We start from the raw sequence: 6,950 nt of genomic DNA, 5'->3' as shown, positions 1-6,950 counted from the left end.
TTTACGCTTTTGTTGATCCCTTCATGCCATGCATATAATCATCAAGAAAAAAGCTCACATGATGACATATCACTGTCATCAGTCTCTTTTTCTTGAATATTTGTCCATCTCATTCAGCAAAAGATTATAGAGATAACCCACTCAGAGAAGAATTCATTCAGTGAAAGCTTTGCCATCTGTGGTTATTTTAACTAACCTTTTTTGGCGTTTTAAAGTGAGTGGTTTCTAGAGAACATGGCGTTTGTTTTTCTGGGTGCGATCAATTCATTGTGTGTAGACCCCTCTCTTACAGGAGTTTTTTGACGCGTAGTTTAGGCGGGATTTTTTATTATAATAAATGATAGTAATAAAGTAATCGTCTTTTCAGGTACTGTTTGTATTTACTGTTTTGTTCATCTTTTTATCAGTTTCTAGGGTGATAGACGTCCCATCTTCCAAGTTTGGTGTTTTTTTTTAAATGGCGTTATGCAGACCAAGATGACAAAATACAATAACGGATAAAATATTAAGCAGGAAAAATATTTTTTGTTATTTCTGGCGTTTTGTAAGCAATAACTTTTTGTAGTATTTTTTTGGCGTTTAAGCAAATAAATAGAGAAATATATCATTTAATTATCTTAAAAAAAGAAGATTACACAAAAGAAAACTAACAAAAAAAAATTTAAGATTCTTCGTCAGAAGGTACTTTATCCGAGAAGTATCTATCACTTGCGTCATCTTCTTTCTCGGATTCTTCATCTAGACCTTTATCCATGTCATCACCTTCACCTTCATCGGCTTCTTGTTCCTGAAGATTCTGAAACCTCCATTTGAACATGTCTTGCATTAACGCCATTTTTGACTCCATTTCTCTGTTCAAACAAGTGGTGTTATGCAATTCTTCCGTGAACCCAAGCCCCTGCTTTGTCATGATGTTTTCAAGCCAGTAGTCTTCCTGCTCTCCGCTGTCGTATATAATGGTCACCATGTCTGTTTCATCATCAAAACACCATGATGTCATGACAGGGTCCGACTTTACATCTGCTTTGATTGGTCCAAATTTCCTTGTTAATGCTTTCATAAGCATATGTGTTTCATGGTATTCGTTATCCAGAGCAATGCCAAGAGATAGGACACCCCTCTGTACCTCTTCTTCCATCTTCAAAATTGCCTTGATCGTCCTAACATACACCCTCCTTCTGTTGTCAAAACGCAGGACGAATCGCCTGATTGCCAGAGTGTATCTCCACCAAACGATTGTTGCCATTTTTGGCGTTTTGGTTAAATTGGCGTTTTTGGTTAAAGATGTTTTTGCATAATTGAATAGATTGAAATGATTATGGAAGCGATGTTTTATGTCGTTTATATAATGATGTTTTTGACGCGTAATTTAGGAGGGAATTTCTTCTAATAAATGTTAATAACTGAAATTCAGTTACAATGTTGTTTCCTCTTCCTGTAATATCCAACATGTTTTATCACTAATTTTTGGTGTTTTGTATTTAATGGCGTTTTATTTTTATGAATGGCGTGTTATCATTTTGTTGGCGTTTTGAATTTGAGCGGTAAAAGACCCCTTTACCCTTAATGAAGCGCGTCCCACATAATAAAATTGATGTTATTTACGAAAACGCCACCGCGCAATCTAGTCCATGGATTGTTTTGATCTGACGATCCATAACCGTTCTCACACTTTCCCCCGTTTTCTCTAAATCCTGACCCTATATATATATATATTATATATATATATATATATATATATATATATATATATATATATATATATATATATATATATATATAGAGCGAGAGAGAGAGAGAGAGGAATTGTAGAATACAAAACCCCTAATCATACATTACGTACGCGATGCCCACAACCCTACATGTTTCCCTGATTCATTTTTCTTACATAAGGGTATATCAGACATTCCATTCAATCAGTAGAGGGCAAACTAGACAATTCCAGATCCCGATTAGTTCGTTACACCACTATCCCGGTAATTATGATTCGTATCAGTTTCAAAGTTTCATAATTTTGGAAAATATACATTGTTGTTTTCGTTCGTTTCTGTGCGATTAGGGTTTTAATCGATTGTTGTTTGTAATGGATCCACAAATGCAGCCTTAGTGTTGGTGCATCCGTCTGTCGACTTCGTCTTGTATCGAGTCTTGTATGTGTATATATAGATCAGGGCATGCAAAACGAGAAAACATGTCAAGAGGTTAATTTTGCACGAAATAGGACAAGTAATTTCGCACGAAATTACTTGGTAATTTCGCACGAAATCTAATTTCGTGTGAAACCTGATTTCACTTGTGTAGGTTCGTGCGAAATTACCCAGTCTATAAATAGCCTTATTTCGTTTCATTTGTAACTTTCCGGCTTGTGTACCGAACTGCTGCCAAAGTGTCGTCTCACTGTAAAACGTTGTCAAATCAATCAAAAGACAGTTTAAAGTGAATATCTAGCTGAATTGAACTTGATACGACTGTTTCCGCCTTTCGTATCGAGCAAGAACTCTTCTGATCGACTCGTTCGGGTCAGAAATCGATCCTACAAGTGGTATCAGAGCTCAGGAGGAAGAGTTCATACCAATTCAGCTGCAAATTCTGATTTCTACACCTTCTTTTCAAAATTAAACTTGATTTCACGGATAAAATGTCTTGAATTTCACACATTATGTGCGCAATAGTGTTTTAACAAACTCTTGAAAGTTTCAGACTTAAAATCGGCTTAAAACTTGATCAATTTGACAAAATTGAGCTCGAGATGATGACATCAGCATAATTTCGCACGGAATTAGGGTTTAATTTCGCACGAAATTACCTTATTTCGCTTCAGATTCTAATTTCGTTTGATAATTTCGCACGAAATTATCTATTTCGTTTGAAAGTTTGTTATTTCGCACGAAATTAGGATATTTCGCATCAAAGCTGGTATTTTGTTTGAACAGAGTAATTTCGCTTGAAAAGATATTTCGCATCAACGTGGTGATTTCGTTTGAGCAGGATAATTTCGCTTGAAAGTTTATTTTCGTTTGAAGGTTAATTTCGTTTGAATAGACTGTTTGTGAAATTTTGAAAACCGAATCATGGAAGAGGAATTTTATAACGCCTTTGCTACTCCGATTACCATTACTCAACAAGCAATGTTAGAAAATGAAACGGGCACTATGCAAAAACCGCCAAAGCTCATGAATATTGAGGAATATAAAGGATGGGAAGAACGATTTGAGAATTGGGTTCAAGCAAACTATTTGGATGCTTGGGAATGCGTGGAAACGAAATATGTTAGACCAATGAATGATGACGAAGAGGAGATTGCTATTAAAGATCTTAGTGTGGATGAGAAAAAGAAATACAAAAACGAGAAAATGATGATCAGTTTACTACAACAAGCTGTTAAAGAAGTTATCTTGGTTTTGTTGCAGCACAATGGAAGTGCATACTCAATCTGGAAAGCATTAAAATCAAAGTTTGTTGGAAGTCAAGAGATGGTTAAGAACAAAAAATCACTTCTAAAAAAAGAGTTCGATCTATTTTGGGGTTTAAGAACTGAAAGTACTAAGCAGATCATCGAAAGATATTGCAATCTAGTAATGAACATGAAAAGATTGAGCATCACAAAAGACAATGAGGAGTTGATTGAAAAGTTGGCTGATGCGTTGCCACATGAAACTTGGGGAACGTACCTTATGATGTTAAGGAATAAAAAAAGGGTTTAACTTGTTAACATTGAGCAAGTTCATTGAGAAACTTGAAGCACAAGAGATGGAACAAAGGAAGATCTCAAGAATGAAAGATTTTGATGGTGAACAAGATATCGGTCTGTATTACAAAGGTGGAATCAGTGATAAAACCACCAACATGTCACCGAAGGTTGAGACTGCGTTCAATGCTAAGAGTTCATCGGAAGGTTCATCTAAAGGATCAAACAGCAAAACGAGTTTTTCTTCATATCCATCATTTGATCCAAACATTTCTGCAACAAAAAATGGCAAGAAGTTACAATGCAACATTGTATTGAATCTTGAGAATGATCAGGATTACTCAGGAGAAGTTGCAAAAAGCCACATGTCTTTGTTGGGGACTATCTTAGAATCATATGGGAGCTTAGTAGCAGGAAGGATCGGGAATCCTATGTTGACAAAAGAGGATTACGATCAGATTGATGCTGAGGAGATGGAATTGATGGATATAAAGTGGTGTTTGGCGAGTGTGTTGAGGAGAGCTGAGAAATTTAAACAAATTACGGGAAGAGATGATTTCCGTGATGCAAATGTTTCTACTTTAGGTTTTGATAAATCTAAAGTTACTTATTTTCGTTGCAGGGAAAAAGGACACTTTAAGAGAGAATGCACGAATCGCGAAGCAAGTGGAGCTCAAAATCCGTTTAACAACAATGACTACTACCGGAAAGCAATTTGTCATTAAGTTGCTCAACAACAACAACCACAAACTGCTCATGCTAGGAAGGAGATTGAAGAATCATCAAAGAGAGCTTGTATGGTGAATCAAGACGATAAAAAATCATCAAACGGATTCAGTTGGGACAAATATTTCAGCTGATAATAAAGCATGTCTAATAGATCAAGCTGATGAAAAGTTACCAGAAGGTTTTAGCTGGGAAAACTTTAGTTGGGATACTTATTGTCCGGAAAAGGAGATTTTGCAAGCCAAAGCTTCTGTTGCTAGAGTTGCTGAAGACAGTGATAATGATGATGATTATGATTATTATGCGAGAAGAATGAAAGAGCATTTAAAGTTGATGGAGGAGAGTGACAGTGATGATGAAAAAGCTAAAACGAAAAAGAAAAAAGCTAAGAAATTTGTCAGTAGTGATGATGAAGAGGTTTCGGTGATCAAGAGAAAGGTAATAGAAGTTCCAACTTTCAAAGTTGAAGCAGAAGCTGATGCACAAAAGATTCTGGTGATATGTGAAAATTGTGAAGCAGTGAAGAAGCAAAACAGTACTTTGATTCACAACTTGAACAGATTAAAAGAATCTTATGATGTTCTGAACAAGTCAATGAATTAGTACAATCAATCCAGCAGTGAACAGGCAACAACAATGAAGACACTTCAAGGAGCTTTTATGAAAAAGCAGAAAGTCGTCAACATTTACATCGAGAAGTGTGCTGTTCTTGAACAAAAATTGGAAACTCAGAGAATTGAAACAGAGAGAGTTAATAGATTGTTAAAAAGTTATTCATGTACTTCTTATGTCATTGACAGGATTTATCCAACCGTTGAAGGCATGAAGGCATTTGAAGAAGAAACACCTGAAGAGAAGAATTCTGAAAAGAAAAAGATATCTGAAGTGAAGACTTCCAAAACAAAGAAGGATACTGAAGTGAAGATGTCTGGTAAGAAACAAAGTGTCAGTTACAACAAGTGTCCACCCCCGCTTGAAAATGGATATTCGCCACGAAATCCAAATTCAGAAAGAGTCGAACAGGCAACCAACTTACAGTGGGAGTCTGAGCCTTCAGTTAATTTGCCAGAAAATATTGATGTCACGTTTACATCATCTGACACTGATCATGAGTCCGAGTTAATAAAGAAAGTGGTCGATCAGGTGTTGGATAAATATGAAACCGAGGAGTCAAAGTCGGAGTCTAAGTCAGAATCAAAGTCTGAATCCGACATGTCAAGTTCAAAAGTCAAACAGGGCAAAAGAGTTTATAATAAAGAATTCTTGTTATCAAAATCTAATTTGAATGATGAAACGTTCAAAGTAGCTTATACTTTGAATGATTCTGACAAATTATATTCTGATAAAGAATTTCCAATAATAGGTGTCAAACCTGAATGATCAAAAAGGTTTTCAAATTAACAGAAATTAATATTTCTGAAATAAAAGACGTAAATCTTACTGATAAACCTAAAAAATACACCTCAAGAGTACGGCAAAGAGAAAACAAGAAAAAAGGTTACAGTTCTGGTTCTGGTTTTCAAAAGAAACCAAACCATAACGGTAATTTCAAAAAGAAAGGCTTAGGATTTATTCCACCATAAAATCATAAAAATGAGAAAATTTACACATCAAAAACTATTTTTATTTCAGGAGCAAGCTCGGAAGAAGAGGAGAAGAGTGCATTTTGGAAGCAGACCAACAGAGAATTCCTTGCAAAGAAGCAAGAAGAAATGAAGAATGAAGATGTTCAGAAGAAAGAGACAAGAACATGTTTTCAATGCAAAACAGTTGGGCATATTGCCAAGAATTGTCCTAAGGCAATCCAATCAAAATAGGAAGTGTCTTTGAAAATGAAAGAAAAGATGATTGAAAATGAACCACCAACAAAACCGTTTATAGTTTTCAAAAACTCAAAATTTGAGGTTGGTGAGTGTTCAAAAAGGTTTTACAAGAGGAAAGCTAATCTTGACAACCAAAAATGGGTTGTTAAGAAATCTGATGATAGTTCTAGCAATGATTCTGATTCGTCAAGATCAGAGGAGCTATTTTCTGGCGATGAATCTGATTCCACAAAGTCAGAGGAGCCACAGGTTGATTTAAAAGGTGAAAAATCAGTTCCTACAATGGATGATGCAAATTTTCCACCATTAAGGGCTGAAAATTTTAAACAAAAAGTTGGAAAAGTTGAGATATCAAATCAATTCTTTTCTGAAAAGAAAGAATTTGATGTTGAAAAAGCCTTTAACCCCAAAGTGAAACACATTTTTGGAAAAATGGTTGATGGGAAGGTAAAAGGAGTAAAGGAATATTATGAGAAGAAAATGAAAGGAAAGAAACCGAGTGTTGGTAACTCGGAATCTCCCAAGGTCTGTCAGGCTTGGGAAGATCTCTTTAACTGAAAAAACCTGACTTGCCGGAACTCCCAGGTTGGTAATTGGGGAGTAGGAATCGGCATCTTTCTTGAGAAATTCACAGGTTGGTAACTGTGATATTTCGATCTTCAAGTGGTTAATCAGGGATATTAAGTTGTACTGGATTTTCTACAAGTGGTTTT

This window comes from Helianthus annuus, chromosome 9 (assembly GCF_002127325.2).
Source record: "Helianthus annuus cultivar XRQ/B chromosome 9, HanXRQr2.0-SUNRISE, whole genome shotgun sequence".
Taxonomy (NCBI): Eukaryota; Viridiplantae; Streptophyta; class Magnoliopsida; order Asterales; family Asteraceae; genus Helianthus; species Helianthus annuus.
The sequence above is the reverse complement of the archived record's forward strand: the minus strand, read 5'-3'. Positions refer to the sequence as shown.